The sequence below is a fragment of the Rhamphochromis sp. 'chilingali' genome (assembly GCF_963969265.1).
Source record: "Rhamphochromis sp. 'chilingali' genome assembly, chromosome: 17".
NCBI classification, from domain to species: domain Eukaryota; kingdom Metazoa; phylum Chordata; class Actinopteri; order Cichliformes; family Cichlidae; genus Rhamphochromis; species Rhamphochromis sp. 'chilingali'.
In genome coordinates, this window is record NC_137944.1 from 4128836 (window position 1) to 4152628 (window position 23793).

General features: G+C 39.2%; 2 long non-coding RNA genes across 3 annotated transcripts; both read left to right on the forward strand.

The window, feature by feature from the left end:
• Positions 1–17674: 17674 nt before the first annotated feature.
• Positions 17675–19657, forward strand: LOC308384608. Of its 2 annotated transcripts, none has more exons than XR_013969359.1 (3): positions 17675–18300; positions 18775–18895; positions 19592–19657. It is a non-coding gene; the product is annotated as an uncharacterized lncRNA (long non-coding RNA). The 2 variants fall into 2 exon arrangements; XR_013969360.1 differs by having other exon boundaries at positions 17675–18076.
• On the forward strand, positions 19658–21079 carry LOC308384607. The gene is made up of 3 exons (XR_013969358.1): positions 19658–19678; positions 20377–20560; positions 20825–21079. It is a non-coding gene; the product is annotated as an uncharacterized lncRNA (long non-coding RNA).
• Positions 21080–23793: the final 2714 nt, after the last annotated feature.

A 23793-nucleotide genomic window follows, 5' to 3' on the forward strand; every position in this document is an offset into this window, starting at 1 on the left:
ATGTCTACTAAACTGGGCTTTCAGTCGTTCAATGACACTACGACTGCGGTGGTGTTTCAGTTCATCCATGTAAATAAATTTTGAGTAGTAATCTATCAGTACTATATAGTGTTTAGATTCAAAGTTACAAATGTCAAAGCTCACTTGCACAAAGGGAAGTCTTCATTTGACTCCTTCTGTTTAAAATAAAAAATAGGAACCAACAAGAGCTAATCAAATTGCACTGATTGTTTCTTTTAGTATCCTTTTCTGACTTCAACCTTGAGGTAAGGCATAATGTATGACATTTTAGATTATTTTCTCTGTAAAAATAATAAAGTGAAAATCCAAAAGAATTCGGGGCTGGGCTAAACCCTCAATGTTTTAAGATCCTTGCAACACTCCTGTCTTGGCTGATGTTGTTGTAAGAAACCTTGTAGTTGAAAGACCAGCATAGTTTTTAACCGTTTCATATGTTCCCTTACAGAAATCTTGAAAATGTCAGAATATGTTTAGAAAAAAGAACATCAAGAAGTGCAAACTAGAAGGAAAAGTGTTGTTTGATGTGAGGCAGATGTTGCATTCAGGGTAAACAGAGTGAATCATGATGATATAACAAGCAAAGACCTAAAATATTACCGACAGTGGGTGTATGGCTTTATACAGATCAGCAACTCACTCACTACTTGGGAGGGGAAAAAACGATATTGTTCAAGAGTAGAGGGGCTTAGTTTTACTTTGTTAATCTGTTTTTGATTCTTTAATGTTATAAGCTTGGTTTGAAATGGTGCATGAAATAAAAAGGTCAAAGTAAAATATTTCGAGCTAACTTTATGCAAGATCAGTGCTGGAAACCCTTGAGAACCACAACAACCAAACTAAACGAACTAAATGAAATGACTGTTATTCACTGTAATGCACTGTAATCTCTTCCTGTCTGTTGAACAGCTACCCTCAGATCCAGAAGCCAGTAGCGATACACATAACAGATGGAAATCAATCACAATGAGAAGTACTGATAGATTTATGGAAACGTGGAATTTGGGGTAATTATTTATGAATTAAAAAGGCATATGCTGAATTTCTGACAATATATCAGTATTTACAGCAGAGATGTGTTAGGTGGAGAACAATAAGCATGACTACTCGGACACATGCAGTGACTCAGCAACAGTAATGACAACAATAAAGGAAGTTACATTCATGTCCGACCTCATTTTGATAAATAGTTTTGGTCAGTTTATTCATAAGGTGGTTTTTGTTTGGCTTCCAATGTTTGCATGTTTTTGTTCATGGCAGTGCAGATGAAGATCAGTTGGCAAAAAGAGTCGCTCTTGAGGAAAGAACAGAATATACATCGGTCATAACCACTGAGGAATTGTGCAAAAAATATGTGGGAAACAAGGGAAACAGAAAACCTTTCATCCATGAAAGCCATGAATAATAAACTTTCCCTCCACAATCAAAATAGTTTTTTTTATAACCAGGTGGATACTTGGTGGTTGTGGATTAGTGATCGAGGTGACTGATTTAATAAAGACCCTGATGGAAAGTGAGAGTGGGCATGATCAGAGAGAGTCAAACGTATTCTCATCTGGAGACTGAGTTGTTCTTTTCACAGGAGGAAACTGTTTCAGCATCATGAGTAGCATTTTTCAATCTTGACGCACTTTAATAGTACGTAGGGATTACATGGGTATCTTAATGTTAGACTTTTGAATACAACACACAGTCCAGCAGAGGGCAGCAACACTTCAGCACTCTGTCTGCCTAACATGAGCAGAGGCTCCCTAACAACCAGCTGCTCCTAATACATCTAAGTTCTCTGTTTTATTCACATAACCCAACAATCTGTAACCTTCAGGGAACCATGAAAGGACATTCCTTCAAAGCTCCCTGAAGGTTGTGATGGCCAAAACAAGGCTACGCAAAACTCTTAAACATTTAGAGCGGTTTTATTTTTTTATCAAGATGTTTTTACAGTGCAAGGCTGTTCTCTCTCTGCTGATGTGAGCAAGTTTAACTCACCCAGCAGTCTGTTCTTTCTGCTTTTTTAAAAAATCAAAGAATAGGCCAACATTTATTTAAGTAGACGTTCCATGTTTAAGTTGGGTGACTAGCTTACACTGGTCTTAACAATCCAGAATCCAACAGAATCCAACATTAACAATGAGACATTCGGTATTTTCTTTTATACATACATTAAATCAGTAATTTGAGGCCCAGTCCGAACTTGGTGCACACTTGAATTTTACTCTAGTGCTCTCCACTACGAAATTCAGGACCATTACTCATTTCACCTGCCGTCACTTCAACAATGGTTTTTCCAGACTGCTCACCTGAAAAGGCTCCGATGGCTATCTTCTCTGGAAACATTCACGGAGCCCACATCTACCTGCCCTCCTGCCCGTCACTCACCTCCAGATCACTCCAATGGTTGGGTTGTCCTTCTCACTTTCTTGAACACTAGTGTAACATGGTAGACCTAGAATCTTTCTTTGGGTGTGTTACACTAGCTTGGCTACCCTCCTGAGGCCTGGGCTCACCCAACCTTTCTCCCTTTTGACAGTAGATTGTTCTCTCATTTTAGTTATCATAGTATTTTTAAATGGGTGTACAAACAAACAAACAAACAAAGCCAGATACATTGGCTGCATTTTTAGATAAATAGTTGTATATAAGTCTGTTTACAAAATTTGTGCATAAGTTTTCAGAATTTACAATTTACATGTTGAGCATAATTTACTAAACATGTCTGTGGTTTTTACAGTAACAAAGTTTCCCTACTACTAGGATTTTATGTTTTTATGTAATGAGGTTGAGCTGAAAAGAATGATACCAAGCAAGGCAAGCTGAAAATATTAAAATAAAACTATTTGAAGGTGAAATACAAATGTAAAATCAAAAGTAGTCCAAAACAGTCAATTATATTTTGGACCTCAATCAGGTTTACATTTTTGTTCATGACAGTACAGATTTCTAACATTTTTGGTTTTTTTGTAAATTTAAGTGTGTAACAATTTGATTTTTTCAACAAAAAAGAGTGAAACTTGTGTTTGTAAATGAACCATCCCATGTTTTGTAGCTTTCAGGATTTTATACTGATTGTGCTAAATATTTATTTATTATACTGGCTCTGTATATACAAACACTGACGAAGGTTGTCTAACTGGGAGTGGCTGCAGTGAATAAAAGCTGCACAGCAGGCTTAGGTATCCTTTTCCAAGATGACTGCCAAGCCCACAGTTCTACTGTTGTGGTAACTATTGTCTTTTATTTATTTAATAAACTTGAGTAAATAATTATTTTGATCACAAAATTTTTGCTTTCAGATTTCTATTACCTATTTGTAACAACAATAATGATGCTCGTGTCCTCTATAACTTTGTGGCGAATATCAATTGAGGTCAAACACATATTTTTAACTTTTACAAATGTTAACATTTGTAAGAAAAGTGGGAGACACATGGTCAGAGCTGAGCCATGTTGTTGATGATGTTGATGAAACAGAGCAGGACTTACCTGAACTAAAGTTGTCTTTTCTGAGCAGTGCACACGCGGGACTTTGGTTGTGATTCTTTATGGTATGTTTAAAAAAACAATTGGTAATTTTGTCCAATATCTTCATATTGTTTCCCCCTTTTGGATTTCTTTCTGTCAAACCAAAATAAATGTAAAATAAGCTCATGGCAGCCAGCTAAAAAGCTTCTGCGTCACATTCTCGAGCATAACTGTGCGAAATATATCGTTATATCGGTCAAAGCAGCAAAAGCTATGACTCTTCGGCTGTGGTAACCAGCAACTTTTACTTGTTTGTTAAACAGTAGTGAGCAAGGGTTTTATTTAATTATGCCTTTATTTCAAATTCGTGTTGGCTGCTCGTGTAAAAACTGTTGGATACATCTCTTCTATGAAAATCCAGAGCTAGAGTTTTTTTCTTTACTTTTGTAAACACTCAGCGTGGTCGCATGCGAGATTGAACAAGAAAACAGAAGCTACACTTTGGGTCTTGTTGTTCATTTGACATTTCACAATATGCACAACAGAAATCATGTGTACAGGTGGCAAACAAAAAATGTAAAAAAGATTCAGATTTATTAAATTTAGATTTTACTAAAATGTTTTAAAATATATTTTATATTGACTTACTTATGATATATACATGCATATTTTTAAAATACTGTGCAGAAAAGATTTAATAAAAACTGGCTCTAATATGAAAGCAAACCCATGTAAAACTAGTAAAACATGACCGTTTAGTTTAGTGCACCCTCTGTTATTTCTGTCTTCATAGTAAGAAGCGTCCACATCGTCAGTCAGCCTGCGACTTCTCCTCGCCACAGGTTTCCGCACCGGCTGCTGGCACTTGCAGGTGCGTCCAGTTTTATCTCTGCCGCAAACATGCGCTCCACCAGACCCAAAGTGCACACAGGTGTAATTAGGTGGAAGTATGGTGTAAACAAAAAAATCCTTACAGGATACCCACTGTCACCAAGCAATAATGTATTATGATTTCCTCTCTCAAACTGAGCAGTCAGTGATGAGTTTAAAAAAATCCGGGACCATGTATAGATCTTGGAAATCACTGGAAAACCAGTTCTTGCTATTTCCTGTTCCTCAGCATCTGGGGTGGAGGGACGTTTTATGGGAATATGGGTTCCGTTGTTGCAGCCTATGTAATTATTATTTTGGGACTTGATTTGGGATTTATTTTACTTTGTTGTTCTGTTGACCATTTGCAGTTCCCAACTTTAAGCTCAGTTGTCTTGATGGTTTACATTTTAGTGTTTGCTTTTTTTGTTTGTTTGTGTGTTTGTTTTTGTATGTGATTGTGTTTCTATTGGAGACGCAAAGCCACATAGATGCAAACAACAGAAAAGTAACTCTATTTGATTGGCTGAAAGTTTTTCAGTGATATAAATAGGCAGAAAAGCTTGTTATATTATTTCACTGTGGTCTTAGTGAACCAATAAAGTTTTCAAATATTTATCCACCACTGCTTTTAATGATGTAATTTAATTTTTTAGGTGACAGAAAATCAGAATGGCTCCATCTGTAAAGCGTCACAGGTAAGAAGCAGTTTTCTGATATTTAGGCTGTACACACCTGATTTGTCAGATTAAACTTCAGCTCTGTTTATGTTTCCAGCTGTGAGGTTTTTGTGTTTTGTCATGAGTATAGTGTTATTCGTCATGTAATTTTTCTGACCTGTGGATTTATTTATGTAGTGAGGATTAGAGATGTGTACTTATGGTACTTGATCTGCAGCACAAGTAAACTGGAATCTATGATGTTTAAACAAAACAAAAGAAAGTAACAAATAATTATTGTTGATTGTAAAAATTTTTTTTTTTTCCTGTCCCATTTGGTTCTTTTGCCATCAGAATTATTGTCTGACAAAAAATACATATATCAATCACCTCGATCACCTGTTGAGAAAGAAAAAAGAGAAAACAAGCAAAAAAAAAAAGAGCAATATAATAAACAACATCATCGCGATGACCTATGTGAATATAACAGTAAATACTAAATATTAAACATTATTGTGCAGCACGTAAGATCGACAGCGCACAGTGTGCTTTGAGGTAGGAGCCAAAAAGGGTGTAGTTTGTGGGTGTGATCACCCGTGTGTACACCTGTGAGCATGGACGCGCTTGTTTTTAAAAGGTTCCTTCATGCAATGATCTGCTAGAGGGTGTGGGGAGCCACAGCCCCGTCCTCCAGGGCATGAAGCAGGTATGGAGGAGATCAAAACTCCAGACATCCAGAGGCCCCCAGAACACAAGAGACCAAGGAAGACCAACAGAGGCGCAGCCGCGCCACTGTCCCAGAAAGAGCTGAGGAGAGTCCCAGATGAGGGGTCGCTCAGCAGCCGCGGAGCAGAAGCCAGGGGGGATTGCAATATCTCCCCCTCCTGCAGAGTGAGTTCCTGGAGAGGAGACCTCCTGCAAGATGTAACAGCCTCCCCCACCAGTTGATTGTTGATTGTAAATTGGCATGAGTGTGATATGAAATCCAAGCATCATGGACATAACCTGTAATGAGCTGGATTAACTGAAAAGTGAAATTTCCGATTGAATCAAGGAATATGGAGCACATCTGTACACTGACTTAACCTCTTATTGAAGACTGCCTTTCACACAGAGGGAGAAGAGATGCACAGGAGTGAAATGAAACAAATACTTCTAGGAAATATACTTAAATAATTCAGAAACATTGACAGACAGTAACAACCACTGTTGTGACTGAAGATGAGGACCCGACTCTGACTGTAGACTGAACCCTTGAACCAAACACTCACAGGATGTATGGACTCAGGATTGTAGATGGTTCAGTGCAGAAATGGCAACTTATATCCCAAGCACAAAGCTTCTGAACATACAAAACAAATTACTGTGATGCTATGACTTCAGGAGGATAGACATAACAGTAATTATTTGGCATTAAGTTCCATACAGTGAGGCTGACTGATTGGGCTACAGGAGCACGAGAGACAGGATGACAATGGATTGTAAAAGGAAAAATGTTCTTATAAACTTTATAACAATCATAATATCTTCTGTATTTCAGGTTGAAACATAACCTTCCTGTTGTGTCTCATGTCCCACCTGTCAAAAGAGAAAAAAGTACAGTACAATCATCTCTGTCTCATGTAAAAGGAAGGCTGAAATAATTATTTTCCATCCTTAAAGAAAAGATTGTATCTGCAAATAAAGGTGAGCGTTTCCCCTTAAAGAAGCCGGCTGGTGCCACATTGAGGAAAGCAAGGCTTGAGGACACCGTTTACAAAGATAATTTTCTTGTGGTGAACGGTTGGGGGAAATTCTACCTTCCGAAGGTTGTAACCATGCAGGTTATTGGTGTGGTCGAGGGCATCTCGTTCCCATGTGAGCAGCTCGTTCTGATGACCTGTGAGGACCAACAGGTATATGGCTATGATGAAGAGGAGCTGCATCTGGTGGCTTCAAGCATGAAGCAGTTACGTGACAAGGGAATGGAGTATCCAGGCTCCACGGTTTATTACAGGGGAGAGGCCTTTAAAGACATGGTGAGAAGTTAAATTTGTTTACTGGACTTGTTCGTTAATAAAGATGATCATCTGTAAACACTGTCACTAAATTATGTTATTGTCTGTTGTGTGTAGCCCAGGGAGAATCGGGCAGACACGAGCATGAGCGATTTGGGCAAGAGGTTGGACGAAGAGTATAAGAAGCTGGTGGCAGAAAGGAAATCCAGCATCCTGGAATATCTGAAACACAGCAGAAAGCAGAAGTCTGAAAGTTTTTAAAAGTTGTGGTCAGAGTTATATTGTTGGATTGTCATTTATGCTTAGAAACATATACTCATTAATGATTAGAGTTATATAATTGATTGCATATTGATAGGATGTCTGATTCTTAGTAGTCTGCAAAGACTGTGTGCATTCCAGAGCACTCAAATTGTAAGGTGATTAATTGCAAATAATGTTACAAATTTTTTAGGTTGTTTTCAAAGATAATGTGCCGCATTACTGTAAAATAGTGTATTTTCAGCACATTAGCAGTGTAAAAATAAAGGCAATTTATCATTTGTCAATTTGCAGTAATTTAGCATACACATTACAAATATTTACTCTTTTTGATGGTCATTTACAGTTGAAATTTCAGTTATTTACAGTAATTATTAAATACATTTTTAAGTGTAAGTCCTTTTCCATTTGTTTTACTTAATGTGTACCACTAGGTTCTGTTTTGGTAACTTCTGCTCTTTGTGCTAAGATGACCTAGGTGAATGGAGGACTCCATAGTATAATTCCGTTTTTGCATAAAAAATTAATACCCAACTGTAAAAGTTATATTTGTTGTTTTAACCTTTGTGAGGGTTTAATTTGCATTTTCTAAGGCAAATAACAGAAATCAGACAACAAGCTGCAGCAACTGGAAAGGTTCTGTATAAATAAAAAATTAAATCGGGTGGTTTAGCTAAACTGAAAATTTGTTCATTTCAAGCGTGGTTCTTTAATCATATTCAACCATTTACCTGAAAGATAAATCTTTGATTTGAAAACATATCTATTTCTTTGTCAGTGTCCCTGACTGTCATGTGATTTTGAGTATTGACACTGATTTTAGTGTAGGAAACAAAATATATATTTTTTTTTTTTCAGTCAGTTTGTGTCATACTAAAATTGGGAGCCTATTTATCATAGCGTGAAGTATTAAAGCTGACAACCACAATTTAAAATAGCTTCTGTTTGCCTCTCTCTCTCTCACACATACTAATGGACACCAGACAACAGCTGAGTAACAGCAGGGACTGTTCATGTGTCAGATTTTCAAATTTAAGGCCCTCATTATTATAATGGACGACCAATATACATCACATGTTGTAAATTGTACAATATAAGCTATCAATGTGTTATAGGAGTTTATCAGCATACTGTAGTGGGTCAGGGTTGTTTGGGGTGGGACAGCTATGTTCTGTTGTTCCAGGCCGCAGGTTATGTTGCCATGGTTACAGGTGACGCTGTCTCTCTGCGACTGTGTGTTTCTGGGTGGAGAGAGCGCCTTTTTGTTGTTGTTGTTGTTGTGTTTCTGTTGAATGCTAATAAACGGCTGTGCTCCCGGGCTAACTCGCGGGAAGCAAGACCAAACGACACCTCTGTCTCCTCCTTGTCTGAGCCACAATACATTATTTCTAAGATGAAAGACTTTAATTACATTTTTTGAACTTTTTGCAGTTATCACTGCCGTTAGTGCTGTAACATCCCTTCAGCTTTTATAACCATTCTGTTTACCTCCAAACACCGATCAACAGACAATCCCACCACAATTTTTTCAGCAATTGCATCATCTAGTTTTTCATTGTTTCAGACTGCCATAGTGGGCAAATGCTGAAGTCAACTTATTTAAAAACTTTGTCACTGCATTACAATTTTTAATTGAAATGCAAATCTTCTGTTGTGCAAGATCAGAGCCCTTAAATGGTAATTCATTCAAGCTCTATTCACAAAACAAAAGTAATTCCTCTGCTTAGCAACTGGCACATTTGTGTGTGCATTCATTTGTTTATCCTGCCACATGTTGCACAAGAATGCACCCAGAGCAACTATGTAATGTGACGTGTCACGTCAAAGTATGTAGGCAGGAATAGTTTGACTGAAGTGGGAGAGCTACATTTCCAGTTTCATTTACTGTGCACTTGCAATGGTGAGTTTCTGCTTTTATGCAGTTTTCAATTTTATTTTATTTTTTAAAACAAATATCTTCAATATCTTTTTGGGTTATCACTGAAATGTTTAATTTGGTAATGTGTTGTTTTCTTCCGTATTGCTTTAGACTTCTATGGAAGACAGCAGGTATCTATTAACTGGTCTTAAAAGTTTATCAGAGCATTATACTTTTTTATTTAACTCTAAAAAAATTAACTGTTGTTCATCATTTTAAAAGAGAATGTGAAGACACTGAAGCATATAATTCTAAGAAAAACAGTTTGATAATGATTGAGGAAATGCTGAAACTGAAGACCACGATTCAACAAGACACTACAACATTGATTGATGAGGTACTTTATCTGATGGGGACATAATGAATGGTACTGTCAGCGTGTTTTGAACACACCATTTTTATACAGCATGGAAAATGATATATTTTTGTGCAAACAAATGCTTCACAGCATCTTCTTTCTGGGAAATATCATGCAAACATCAGTTTCTCCTGAAGACATCATCCCTGATACGGAGATCTTTCAAAACTTAAGGCAAGACTATCGAAGGCCTTTTGAACTCTATTCCACTCATCTGCCCAGGCGGAGTCCGTTCTCCTGTGTGCTTGACATGGTAAGAAAATATGACTGCTACTTTCATTCAGTAATGATTCATTTTCACTCAAACTTCATGTATAAATTAATATCAAATCCAAAGAAAAACTAAAGCACCTTCTGTACATTATGGTTCAGTGCCAAACAGAAGGTGATATGGGCAGAAATCTGTGCCATTAGAAACTGAATTTGAATAAGTTAAATTTGAATTTGAATTGCTCAGATTGAATCTGAATTGTAACTTGAATAAATGCTTTTAAAAACTGAATATGAATTATCCTAATTTGAAATTCAATTTATTGGTTTGAAAATGATCATCACTAAATTGAAATTGAATTTTATATTTTGAAAATGAATTGATTTGCTTTGAAACTGCATTTTATCCTTTGAAAATTTAGCTCTCGAATAATTTCAGATTCACTTCTCACCATTCAGATTCAGTTCTACAATTCAATTTCAGTTCCAAAATTCAGTTTTTTGGAACTTACATCCGGTTCCGGTTCAAGCGCAGATTAATAGAACTACGTTTTACTAGCGGACCGAAAGTGTTACCGACGGGAATCTACAGCGTCTTGAGCTGAATTAAGACTTCAGAAGTCATTCGTCATGTCGAATGACCAGCGGATAAACTCTCAGGTTGGTAATAAATGTACTACATGTATAAGAACAAGCGTCATGTTAACAAATGATAGCCGTACAGTAACTGTTATGCTTATTGTAGCTGTTAGCTAAAAACGGTAATTTAGCGTAGTTTGCCCTGAATTCAGCTTTGACAACAAATATGATCGACTGTTTCTAGTAGAATTCCAAAGCTGTCATCTTGGACCCTCTCAGAGTACCCCCTCTGTATGCTTGCAGAGACCCCTACAGTAGAGAAACATGCAAAACAGTGTCCAGACCTTTGTATTTTAGCTTTATTTATGTCTTACACAGCATCCCAACTCTTTAGCTAACTTAATAACTTTAGCTAAAGTGAATAGTTAGTCTAATTCATTAGTGCAGCATTACTGGATCACCTCTGTTTGAAGTGTTATGTGACTGTCACTGTGTTTAACTACCATAATAATTCTTAGGGTACTGATTGCATGCTTAATTAGGTTTTTTTTTAACACACTACTCCATTACTATGTTTGACAGGCTGAAGTTATCGGGTCACCTCCTAAATCGACCATCTTTTACAGGTGTTTTGTGCCAGAAATGGAGTGTCCACTGAAGACTGAAGATACTGAATCTCTACGCCTTGCCATCCATCCCTCTTGTGCCTTCATCTAGACAAGAGACATTAACTTAACCACTCTCATATGCTCTGTACCTACATCACCTTCCCTGACAGTCGTAGCTTGGCTCATCTGAGGGTGAAATTATAAGAATGTGTTATTTTGCAAAGTGCTCTCCAGGGTTCCTAAATAAAATATGGCATTGAGGTCATTTCTTTTGAATTAATCCCTTCTTCTGAAATATAAGAACATCTCCTGGTTTTAATGGCACTTTGGATTTCTTTACTTTCTGTTCCACTTCCAACCCCAAATAGATGCTGAGAAGCTGCCACAGTAACATGGAAGAGGGAACGAAGTTGGAAAGGACTACTATAAATAAACCTAATGCCTAACAATGTAAAATGTAAAATAAGAAAAATAATAATAATAAAGATAAAAGATGAAGTAACAAGTTTTTAGTTTTTAGTTTATTCCAAATGATCATCCAGATGTCTGTGACATGTGATGACAAACACCATAATGGAAGGCCTTTGTCATCACATGCTTAAATTCATATATTTTTGCACATGCTGAACAGGCAGTCAGACATGCTGTAACTGTTGGGTAGAAAACTGCATGAACACCATACAGCAGGGGTCTCAAACTCCAGTCCTCGAGGGCCGCTGTCCTGCAACTTTTCCATGTGTCCCTGTTGCAATACACCTAGTAGGTCATTAGCAAGACTAAATAACTTGACTGCATGCTGAGGTGGCAATTCAGCCATTTCATTCATGTTACAGCAGCTCATGAGTGAATGAACATGGTGCAATAAAACTATTTTAGAAGTATATGTTCCCAAATACATACATTTACTTAAATTTACTTGAGTGGGGTTAGGGGTTGCCACCTCAGCATGCAGTCAAATTCTATACTCTTGCTAATGACCTACTAATTGTATTCAGGTGTGTTGCACCAGGGACACATGGAAAAGTTTCATGACACCGGCTCTTGAGGACTGGAGTTTGAGACCCCTGTCATACGGAATATGACAGGTGTGGTTGAACTGCATGAAGACTCTGAAGTTTCTCTTCTCTTCTGGCAGGACAGGAATGTGGCCTTGTCTTTGTGGGGGTTAGACAAGGCCACATTATTTTTTCCTTTCTACCAATAGAAAGGAAAAAATTATGTGCATATTTCCACGAGAGAAATCCCATGCCTCGACCGTCATTGACCGCCGCCATGATTTTAGCCTACATCACAGCGTCATGTGCGCTTTTTACATCCAACACAAAAACTGCAGTCGTGGTGCTTTGATTGTACTCAGAACTCGGAAATTCTGCCTTCCGAATAGGAAGATGTAGGTAACACCAGACTGCAGATGAGCTGCACACAGGGCTGGACTGGGACAAAAAAATAAGCCCGGGCGTTTTGACTAGAGACCGGCCCACCATTATAGGAAAAATCATAAAGCCTTTGAATGAAAACAAACGCTGTTGTGACAGCGATGCACACTGTTTTCATGTTATATATGTATCAATCTATCAATCGTTTGTTGTAAGATTCAGATAATTATTTTTTAAAAGCTTTTAAATGAGAATAAGAAAGAAAAGTATTTCCTTGTGCCCCCCTTTCCCTGTTAATTCCCTACCTGGCCCCCCTGGCAAAACTTTGCTAGACCCGCCCCTGCACAGTTACCAGCTGTCAGCTACTTAGAAAAGGATCCTGGTGTTATTTGTCTCTCAGAAACAGTTCATAACTTCCCTTCAACTCATTCATGTCACCTAAAAGGTAAACCTGTTTCTCCATCACCTGTTCAGCTCTGATGATTCAGTAAGGACATCTCCTGGTTTCATCTTCATGTTTCCCTCTCACCACATAACCAAACCATATCATGACCAGCAGCTTTACAGCTGTGGCTCCAGCAAACATCAGCTGATACTAGGAATGAATATCAAATAAATTCTAACAACAGCTGACCAAGCTTAAACATGCTGCTGTTGTTTAGCGCGACATCCGCTGGTTTCCTCTTTCTGGCACAAAGTGGGCGAGAGAAAAGCTGATCAGCTGATCATTGATCAGTTTCATGATTGAAGTAGAAACAGGAGAGAGAGGGGAGAGAATGAGAGAAGAAGAGGCAGCTGTGCAGCAAAGACACAGAATAACTCCAGCTTTGTGTCTTTTTCCATCCTGGCTGAAGTCCGGGACAAACTGTTCCTTTTCACCTCAATACGAAACACATAATATTTTCTCTGAATACGAGACGATTCCATTTTTTATGGGACGGTTGGAAACTCTAATAATTAACCTTATGAATAAAATAAAGTTCAACATCAGTAACATCATAGCACCCACCCAGCTGTATAGAAACTCTGTCATGCTAGCTAATACCCATTACGAAAAAGTCAGCATAACGAAAATAAACTCCACCTAAACTTGGTTTATATCTGACCCAGATAGACTGCAGGTCATAACTTCTTACCTGAAGTTCAGTTCACCTGGCACTCGGACCGGGGGCCGCCTCGGGTCTCTGCTCCTCCTGCGTCCCCTTTCCTCACCCACCTGCTGGCCTTCACCACTTGCTAATGTTACTGAATCTGTGGATAGCCGATAGCCACCACACAAAGTAATGAATAACGACCCTATCTTAATCCTAGTAACGATTAACGCGGTCCTGATTTTGGCATAATAACTAGTTACCGTGCTCGTTACCACAATAATAATGTAGTTACTGTAACACGTTAGTCCCAACACTGGTCTTGTGTGACAATCTGGTAATAAGAAACCTTTTAATAGGTAGGTGGGACTGAACCAGCTGACTTTAATTTGATCTAACTGAGACATCGGCTAGTGTCATGACTCTCCATGTGTACAATACTGTTCCCTGTGTAATTTCTGAATTTACATTGCCCACAAATCCATCCAGTGCATTTTCTCTCACGCACTCATACCACTGCTTTGTTTCTTTTTAAAATCAGCTTAGACACAGCAAAATATTTCAGCATAAAGTTTAAACTTGTGAGCATGTCATGATCCAACAGGGCTGTCACAGAGTTTCATTTCATGATAACTGGTAAAAAACATATTCTAAGTATTGATATGATAGTAATAGTTATGGAAATTTGGAAAAAGAATTGTAACATCAATATCTGTAACCATTTCCAGATCGTCCGGCAGAAAAATCCTGAGAATGAAGAACAAATAAAGAACAGTCTACAAGATCTTGTTAACAGCTTGGAATCAAATCTTCTGGTCTCATCCACCATCTGTATCTCTCAGAACAATAACAGTTCAGCCAGGTACTACGGAGTCTCCATGTCCACCAAAGGCTCTAACCCAGGGAAAATTGTGATTGGTGCCTCCTGTCTTAGCAAATGGCATGAATATGTATCTGGTGCAGTGATGACCTATTATCCAGTAATGGTCAGGAAAACTTACTTTGATGGAACTTGTGCTGATCAGCTGAGTGGGATTTTTCACTATATCTTCTCACTTTCTTTAGAGCTACAGACGGTACCTAAGATTTGGAAACATGCGATCATTGTTCCTGTTGCTAAGGGCAGTTCTCCTAAGGCACTGAATGATTTTAGGCCTGTGGCTCTGACTTCTTTAGTGATGAAGACATTTGAGAAGATAATTAAGAAGGAGATTTTAATGCAGGTTGAACACCATCTTGACCCCTTCCAGTTTGCCTATAGAGCAGGGAGAGGTGTGGAGGATGCTGCTGTCACACTCCTGCATCTCTTGTATAAGCATCTTGAGGCCCCCCACACCCATGCAAGATTATTATTTGCTGACTTTTCATCTGCATTTAATACAATTCAACCCCTCTTACTTGCTGACAGGCTTTACAATCATTTCAAGCTTGACACTAGTCTGGTCGGCTGGGTGACAGACTTTCTGACTAATAGGTCACAATGTGTGAGGGTAAATCGTGTCTTTTCTGATGTGCTCTCCTCCTCTACTGGATCACCCCAGGGTTGTTGCCTCCCTCCCCTTCTGTTCATTCTGTACACAAATGAGTGTCGCAGCAATTTCACAAACAGACACATCCTGAAGTTTGCTGACGACACAGTGATCGTCAGTCTTCTAGCGGGGGACGAGTCAGGCCATGGACAGGTTGTAGATGATTTTGTGAATTGGTGTGATGAGTCCTTCCTCTCACTTAACGTGTCAAAAACTAAAGACATGATTATTGATTTTAGGAAGTCCTCTTATAGCTCATCACCCACTATCATTAAAACTGCCGATATTGGGATCGTTGAGAGTTATAAATATCTAGGTGTGGTACTTGACCATAAACTGTGTTTTGAATCTCATGCTGATGCCACTACTAAAAAAGTTCAACAAAGACTGTTCTTTTTAAGGAAAATGAGATCTTTTAATGTCTCATCTGAGATGTTGTCCTTGTTTTATAGAAGTTTTATCGAATCTGTGATCTCTTTTTGTATCGCTGCCTGGTTTGGTAACCTGACGGTGAAGAATAAGAATCGGCTGGGACTTCTGATAAAAACTGCTAGCAAAATTTCAGGGCGCTGGCAAGATGGACTTTTGGCCATTTACAATAGAAATGTGCTTAGAAAGGCTCATTCTATTATTAATTGTGTGAACCATCCACTTCACAGTGAGTTTGAGTTGTTGCCTTCCGGCCGCCGTTTTAGAGTACCTCCGAGGAGGACTAAAAGACTCCAGGTCTCTTTTATCCCTACTGCGTCTTGTCTCCTTAATGGCAAATAATTGTCCTTGAATTTTCTATCATTATTATTGTTATTATTGTTTTATAGTATTGTTCTGTTTGTTCTTATCCTCCTGCTGCTAAACTAATTTCCCCTTGTGGGACAATAAAGAAATTGAATTGAATTGAATTGAAAGTGGGTATAATTGGCCGTTTTTGACTACTTATGATTTTACCTCTACATTTCACCTTTAAAAATTATTCATCTTGCCTTGTTTGGAGCAGACGCTCGCGAAACACAAGTGGATGCTGTGTAATTATTCAAAGCTATACGAAGACAACACACTAGTAATGACTTCATGAACTTCTTCACAAATAAAATTTTTATCATTAGAGAAAAAATTACCAATAATCATCCCACAGATGTAATATTATCTACAGCTACTCTTAGTACCATTGATGTGAAGTTAGACTCTTTTTCTCTAATTGATCTTTCTGAGTTATCTTCAATAATTACTTCCTCCAAACCATCAACGTGTCTTTTAGACCCCATTCCTACAAAACTGCTCAAAGAAGTCCTGCCATTAATTAATGCTTTAATCTTAAATATGATCAACCTATCTCTAATAATCGGCTATGTACCACAGGCCTTCAAGCTGGCTGTAGTTAAACCTTTACTCAAAAAGCCATCTCTAGACCCAGCAGTCTTAGCTAATTATAGGCCAATCTCCAACCTTCCTTTCATATCAAAAATCCTTGAAAGAGTAGTTGTCAAACAGCTAACAGATCATCTGCAGAGGAATGGTTTATTTGAAGAGTTTCAGTCAGGTTTCAGAGCTCATCACAGCACAGAAACAGCTTTAGTGAAGGTTACAAATGATCTTCTTATGGCCTCTGACAGTGGACTCATCTCTGTGCTTGTCCTGCTAGACCTCAGTGCAGCGTTCGATACTGTCGACCATAATATCCTATTAGAGCGATTAGAACATGCTGTAGGTATTACAGGTACTGCACTGCAGTGGTTTGTATCATATCTATCTAATAGACTCCAGTTTGTTCATGTAAATGGAGAGTCCTCTTCACACACTGAGGTTAATTATGGAGTTCCACAGGGTTCAGTGCTAGGACCAATTCTGTTTACATTATACATGCTTCCCTTAGGCAGCATCATTAGAAGACATAGCATACATTTACACTGCTATGCAGATGACACCCAGCTCTATCTGTCCATGAAGCCAGATAACACACACCAATTAGTTAAACTGCAGGAATGTCTTAAAGACATAAAGACCTGGATGGCCGCTAACTTTCTGCTTCTTAATTCAGATAAAACTGAGGTTATTGTACTCGGCCCTGAAAATCTTAGAAATATGGTATCTAACCAGATTCTTACTCTGGATGGCATTACCTTGGCCTCCAGTAATGCTGTGAGGAACCTTGGAGTCATTTTTGACCAGGATATGTCCTTCAATGCACATATTAAACAAATATGTAAGACTGCGTTCTTCCATTTGTGCAACATCTCTAAAATTACAAATAGCCTGTCTCAGAGTGACGCTGAAAAACTAGTTCATGTATTTATTACTTCCAAGCTGGACTACTGTAATTCATTATTATCAGGATGTCCAAAAAACTCACTGAAAAGCCTTCAGCTGATCCAAAATGCTGCAGCAAGAGTCCTGACAGGGACTAGAAAGAGAGAGCGGATTTCTCCTGTTTTGGCTTCCCTTCATTGGCTTCCTGTTAAATCTAGAATTGAATTCAAAATCCTGCTCCTCACATACAAGGTCTTAAATAATCAGGCCCCATCATATCTTAATGACCTTGTAGTACCATATCACCCTATTAGAGCACTTCGCTCTCGCTCTGCAGGCCTACTTGTTGTTCCTAAAGTATTTAAAAGTAGAATGGGAGGGAGAGCTTTCAGTTTTCAGGCCCCTCTTCTGTGGAACCAGCTTCCAGTTTGGATTCGGTTTTTCTGAAAGTTTTTCCTTTCCAGTCACCTTTCTCACTCACTATGTGTTAATAGTTGGGTTGCGGTCACGTGGTTCTGATGACGTGCGGAGGCAGCGCGATTTTTGAGTGGAGGGCGGAAGTAAACATGGAGGACACTGTGGAGAGTCAGGAGAGCAGCTATTGTGCAACTTTAGACCCCGTTTCTCGGGAGAGATATAAACAGATAGTTAAAAAATATATCGGACGTGATCCGTATTCTTTGAAAATGTCCGAATACACCACAGAAGTAAAGGATTTGCCTACTATCGAGGCTGTGGATATCACCAACTACTTGGTCCTCCAGACTTCTTACTACACTAGGCAGCAAATGAAAGCTTTCAAGAGTCTGGAGGCGTACAATTTTTTTGTCAGCGGGTGGGTCCACAACCTTGGAACAAAACGTCTCCGTGATGGATACAGTTTGGTGTTTGCAAGGGTGAGTGTTTGTTCTTATATTGCTTTATCTTAAACACGCTAACAGTTAGCGGTAGCGGCTTTAACGTCAACAAACATGCCACATCCTTAGGACTTCGTTAGAGTGACAGTTGTTTGTTTCAAGGTAAACCATTCTCAGCGGTCTAACGAGACACCTCTGAAGACTTGGGTAATTGCAAAGGAGGATGGAGAAGTGATTGCAGCTCATTGCAATTGTATGGCAGGGTTAGTAGCCTAATTAAGTAGGATGTTATTGCAATGAGAACACACACACACACACACACACACACACACACACACACACACACACACACACACACACACACACACACACACACACACACACACACACACACACACACACACATAGGGCACTGCTAGCATTTTGCAGGTGTACTTCAGTAGTAGTGGGGAGAGAGTGTTTTCTTTTAGCTAAGAATTCATCAGCTAAGAATTTGTGTGATTGCCTTAGATCCCTCATGACACTCAGATGCATTTTTCAGATAGAGGGTAGAACTATTCAGTCATGTCATCACCTAGATAATGATTTCTCTATAGGCTGTTGAGAAAGAGTTAATGAATAAACATGTTACTTCAAATAAAGTGCCATTGCACATTAGTATTAGTAAGCTATGCATCATCAAAATGTACTGTAAATATTGCATTTCATGTTAAAAAGATTATGTGCTCTATTTCCAGACTATCAGAATCATGCTCGCACGTTGGAGCTGTTCTTTTTGCAGTTGAAGCTGGGGTGAAAATGAGAGCGACATGCACATCAGAGCAGTGCAAGTGGCTGATGCCATCTCATGTTAAAAAGGTAAGCCAAAAAGCAAAATGTAGGATAAAGAATGTTATATTGGGACTTCATGTGACAGTAGGATAAAAATATCTTCCCCTATACTGCTACCTTGTCGTGGTGGGGAAGCTTGAGTGCCTCAATGACCCTGTAGGCTATACCGTCGGGGGCTTCAAGCTCCTGGTAGATCTAATCAAGCCGGGCAGGTTGCAGGTGAGGGGTCAGACAAAAGGCAGTACTTTAATAAATGAAGAGTTCTATTCCAAAACGCTATAACAGCATTTAAAAGCCATTTCCTTTTTCATGACTAACATAACCATGACTGCAGAACCGTATACTGTATATCACACCCTTCTCATGCATGCCTCAACACCCTAGCACTTGTTTTCTGCGCACACACACACCTGACTGCAGCACTTTATATATTCACATTTCTCATGCATTCCTCAATACTCACAACTCCTCACACCACATTTTCATCAACATGGAACTGCTTACTTTCCACTCCTTTTATACCCAGCACATGGCACCTCCATCCCCACCCAACATACACACACACACTTCACTGCCAACCAACCACTATACCCAGCCTAAAACACACATACTCACTCCACTGCCATCACTGTTCAATTTCGAATATTTTTGGAAACGAATATATAGCGTTTTGGAAAAGAGCTTTTTAAATTTTAATGATCTTCTTTGGCTTAATTTTTCCAGATTCCTGCTTGCCCAGTAACTCTGATTGACTTCTCTTCAGCAAAGTCAAAAAAACGAAAGCTTGAGGGCTGCACAAGTACACAAAAGGTTGGGAAATCACTTCCATGCCCAAGAGTGCAGAGAGATTCAGAGACATACTGTAGGTTTTTTGAGAGTTTAAGCAAAAACTGTCCAAGGAGTGCAGCACTGATGTCTAGGGAACCTTACCACAAAGAATTTGTCCCCCAGTCTAGCATGCTTCCTAAAACTGTGCCTGAGTACAGAACACCAGAGACACTGCAGCTCCCCCCCAAAGACCTTGAAGAGCTATGCCTGGACTTCCAGCTTGAAGAGCTCACCCTGTCCCAAGTCCAGGCTGTAGAGAGGGCGACTCGAAGTCAGAGTGCAAGCAGTATTTGGTTTAGGCAAAGAGCTGGACGCGTAACTGCCTCTAAGCTGAAACAAGTTCTTAAGACCAACCCCCAGCAACCATCAAAGAGCTTGATCAAGGCCATATGCTATCCAGAGGCATATAGGTTCACCACAGCTGCTACAAGGTATTTAGGGTTTGATGTAGGGTAAGGCAGAGTTAAGATTTGGGGTATGAAACTGTCCATAACTGTAACTAAAAAAGTGTTATGAAGATGGAGGTTAGTTATAGGCTTATACGGCTAGGGTTATACAGGGTAAGAACTAAGTATAGTTTAGGGTAATGGCATATTGTATAATACATCACTTTACTGTTTTACACATCCAATACTAAGTAATAATTTCCTTTTCATGTTTGGCATGTGTACTGTTTATAGTTATGGATGCAAACATGAAGCACAAGCCAGAGGAGCATATGAGAAGCTTATGAGCCAGGAGCATGCAGGCTTCTCATGTATGGACAGCGGTCTCTGGCTGAACCCCAAGTGGCCATACATGGGGTCCTCCCCTGATGGGATAGTCACTTGTGACTGTCATGGAACTGGCATCTGCGAGATTAAGGTATTGACTCTGTTGTAGTCAAGGCCATAGGTGTGACATCTTTCCATAAGAATCAGTGAACTGAGTAAAAATGCAGGAAATACCTTTTCTAATTTCTAATCTATTGTTCAATTAAGATAAGATGAGGCTTTATTGTCTGTGTCAAATAGACATTTGTTTTGGGCAATGAGAGATTATGATAACACAGACCACACCCATCATCTTTGCTTCTTCACTGTTTCATCAGATAAATCTTGATTGTTGTTCTCATCACTGTGATTTTAGTGCCCACACTCTCAGAAAGATGCGGTCAACCTGCGCATGCGTGCTGGGGAGAAGGGCTTCTGCCTCATCAGTGACGGGGATAATGTCACACTGGACCCAACTCATGACTACTATTACCAAATTCAGGCACAGCTTCACATTGCAAATGCAGAGTACTGTGACTTTGTTGTGTGGAACCGCAATGACATATTTGTTGAAAGGATTTTGCCTGACCTTGAGTTTTGGGATGATGCGATTCCTAAATTTGAGTGTTTTTTTAGAAACAGTATACTCCCAGAAATACTGGGACAGCAAGTTACAAACATACATGTGTAATGTGATAAAAGGACGACAACATAATGACATTTTGAATATTGTTATGACCTGATGGTAGTCATTATTATTAGTTCTGGCTATTGTATTTGCTCTGACGTAGCATTAGAGCACAAATTGTCATTTAATTTTATTGTACATTTAATTGTGTCATTTAAGTGTTGTGTAACACTACACAATGATTAAATGCTATTGAGGCAGCATAATAATACATTGGTGGTTTATTTACAAGATTAGACTTTTAAACAAATAAACAAAATAGATTGCAATCCATCTCACAGTATAATACTGTACAAACTGCCAGCACAATATGACAGTTGGAGAAAAATATTTCATTTGAAAACATTTACAGACTAATCAGGAGTCAGGACTTAGGTACTACTATTACTCTACCCTGTTCTACTTATCACCAGAGCCAAGCAGCAGATACTGGACACTACTCTTCCTCTCCACCCCCTTCTGTGAGCCGTGACAGTGACAAGACATTTAATTTTTTTTAACTGATTGATTACCACCCACCCCCCTTACTCCAGTGGGACAACAGACTCGGAGAGATTTGATAAGGCACAACAAATTACCCCAATCTTGTCGATCAATGCATGTGTCTCACCTGGCTTTGTGGACATGTTCTCTATTGGCATAGCCCTGCTCTGCAGAATTTGATATTTCCTCCTGACTAAACCTATGACTCGCTCAACATGGATACGCAAATTGGCTATTTTCCTTGTCTCTGCCACTTCATAGGCTGACAGCTGTTTTCTCCCTTTAGAATCAGAATCAGAATGGGTTTATTGCCAGATGTTGAGGTTTACAACATTAGGAAATTGCTGCGGTGCTTCAGTGCAGACAATAAGAATTAAAGTGCTATGTAGAAAGAAAGATATGTGCATGAGATATACATGAGATATATACATGAGAATAAGAATTGTGAGTGCTACGTAGAAAGATATATACATGAGTGCAGGTGGTGATCAGTGCCAAACATGAAATGATGCAGTGACACAGCGTAGGGTCATGTGTTATTGGCGGGGACAATCATGTGGTTATTGTTCATGTGTCCAACAGCAGAGGGGAAGAAACTGTTCTTATGGCGAGAGGTTCTGGTGCGAATGGACCGGAGCCTCCTGCCTGAGGGGAGCAGGTCAAACAGACTGTGTCCAGGGTGAGAAGGGTCAGCTGAGATCCGGGCTGCACGCCGCAGTGTCCTGGAGGTGTACAGGTCCTGCAGAGATGGGAGTCTGCAGCCAATAGTGAATGCCGGTGTCTGTAGTGAAGCACAGTAAAACCCCACATTATCGCCAATATTGAACCCACGATCTGCAAGGACAATATCTCCAGGTAACAAGTTCTTTAGGAGGCCACTCTCTATTGTGATCTGCTTATCGCTAACTCTCCCTCCCCAGGCAGAAGATATGTAAGTGACGTAGCCTTGGGGGGCAACACCAATCAAAAATTTTACAGTGTGATGGTGCTTGTAGTTGGACCAAGTTTGAGCTTGTGCAAGAAGATTAGATGGTCTCTCAATAAAGACTTCAAAGCAATCAACAATCACAGCCACTTTACATCCAAATGCCTGTCTGAAACTCAGTGGCATCGTAGCTTGAAGAACATGTCGCTCTGGCCACTCAATTAGGAACTCTAACCTTTTATGAAGTATGTCAATTGCTTTATGCCAAACTCTAGAAGCAGTGGACAGAGAAATATTGAACCTGAAAGCTAAATCTTTCAGGAGCAGATTTAGTCTCAGCCTCAGCAAAACTAGTATGAATTGTTCAAATTTGGACAACAAAGACATAGGTCCCGAGGTGATATAGGGCTCGCACAGTTCAAAAATCTGAATTAAAACTAAGAAGTTGGGGAGCCCTGTGTAGAACTTTGTCTTGTCTTCATTTTTTTCAAAAGCCTCCTGGCTGAACTGTGTGTCCAGAGCCTTGCTCCGAAGATCAACCAGCTCTGCTGTGTTCTGTCTCAAAACATCCTCCATCTTCTCGATGTCATCCATCGTCAGCTCTGTCTGGCATCCAGCATCCGCACAGCCTGCAATATAACAGTGGGGGAGCATAATCAGCATAATAGAGGCAACCTCAATTTTTACTCATTTTCACTGTAGGAGTTTTTTAGTGGGCTATTAGAATCTGGTGTAATGTGTTTAATTCACTATGTTAATTTAATGTAATTATTTTTTTTAATCAACAAAAAAACATGTTGCGTCTAAACAAAAAATATATTTATATGTTTCTCACCACAGAAACCTTACATTACGGATATCTTTACTTATCTGTGAAAGGAGACTGTCTGGAATCTGGCAATATAAGAACCATAGCAGTGTACAAAAACCTGTGGTGTGTGCCTGACGGTAATAAGTGCCACTTTTTCTTTTTTTCTGAATAAAATGGTATGGATTTACTCTGTGATAACTTGGACCATAATCATTACAGATAATGGCATCTTTTTCTCTTTGACATGATTCTTGTTTGTTTTACATCTCAGCACAATATCTTACCTGGATAAGTGAATGTCTCATTCACACTGAAGTCTTCTGGTTGTGGATTCTCAGCTGGAAGCTGCAGTTCGGGGTTCTCCACTGTCACTAGGCTCAAATCCGGGCTCTCAGCCGTCTGTTGCATATCCAAAATTGCCTCTGCACATCGATGCTG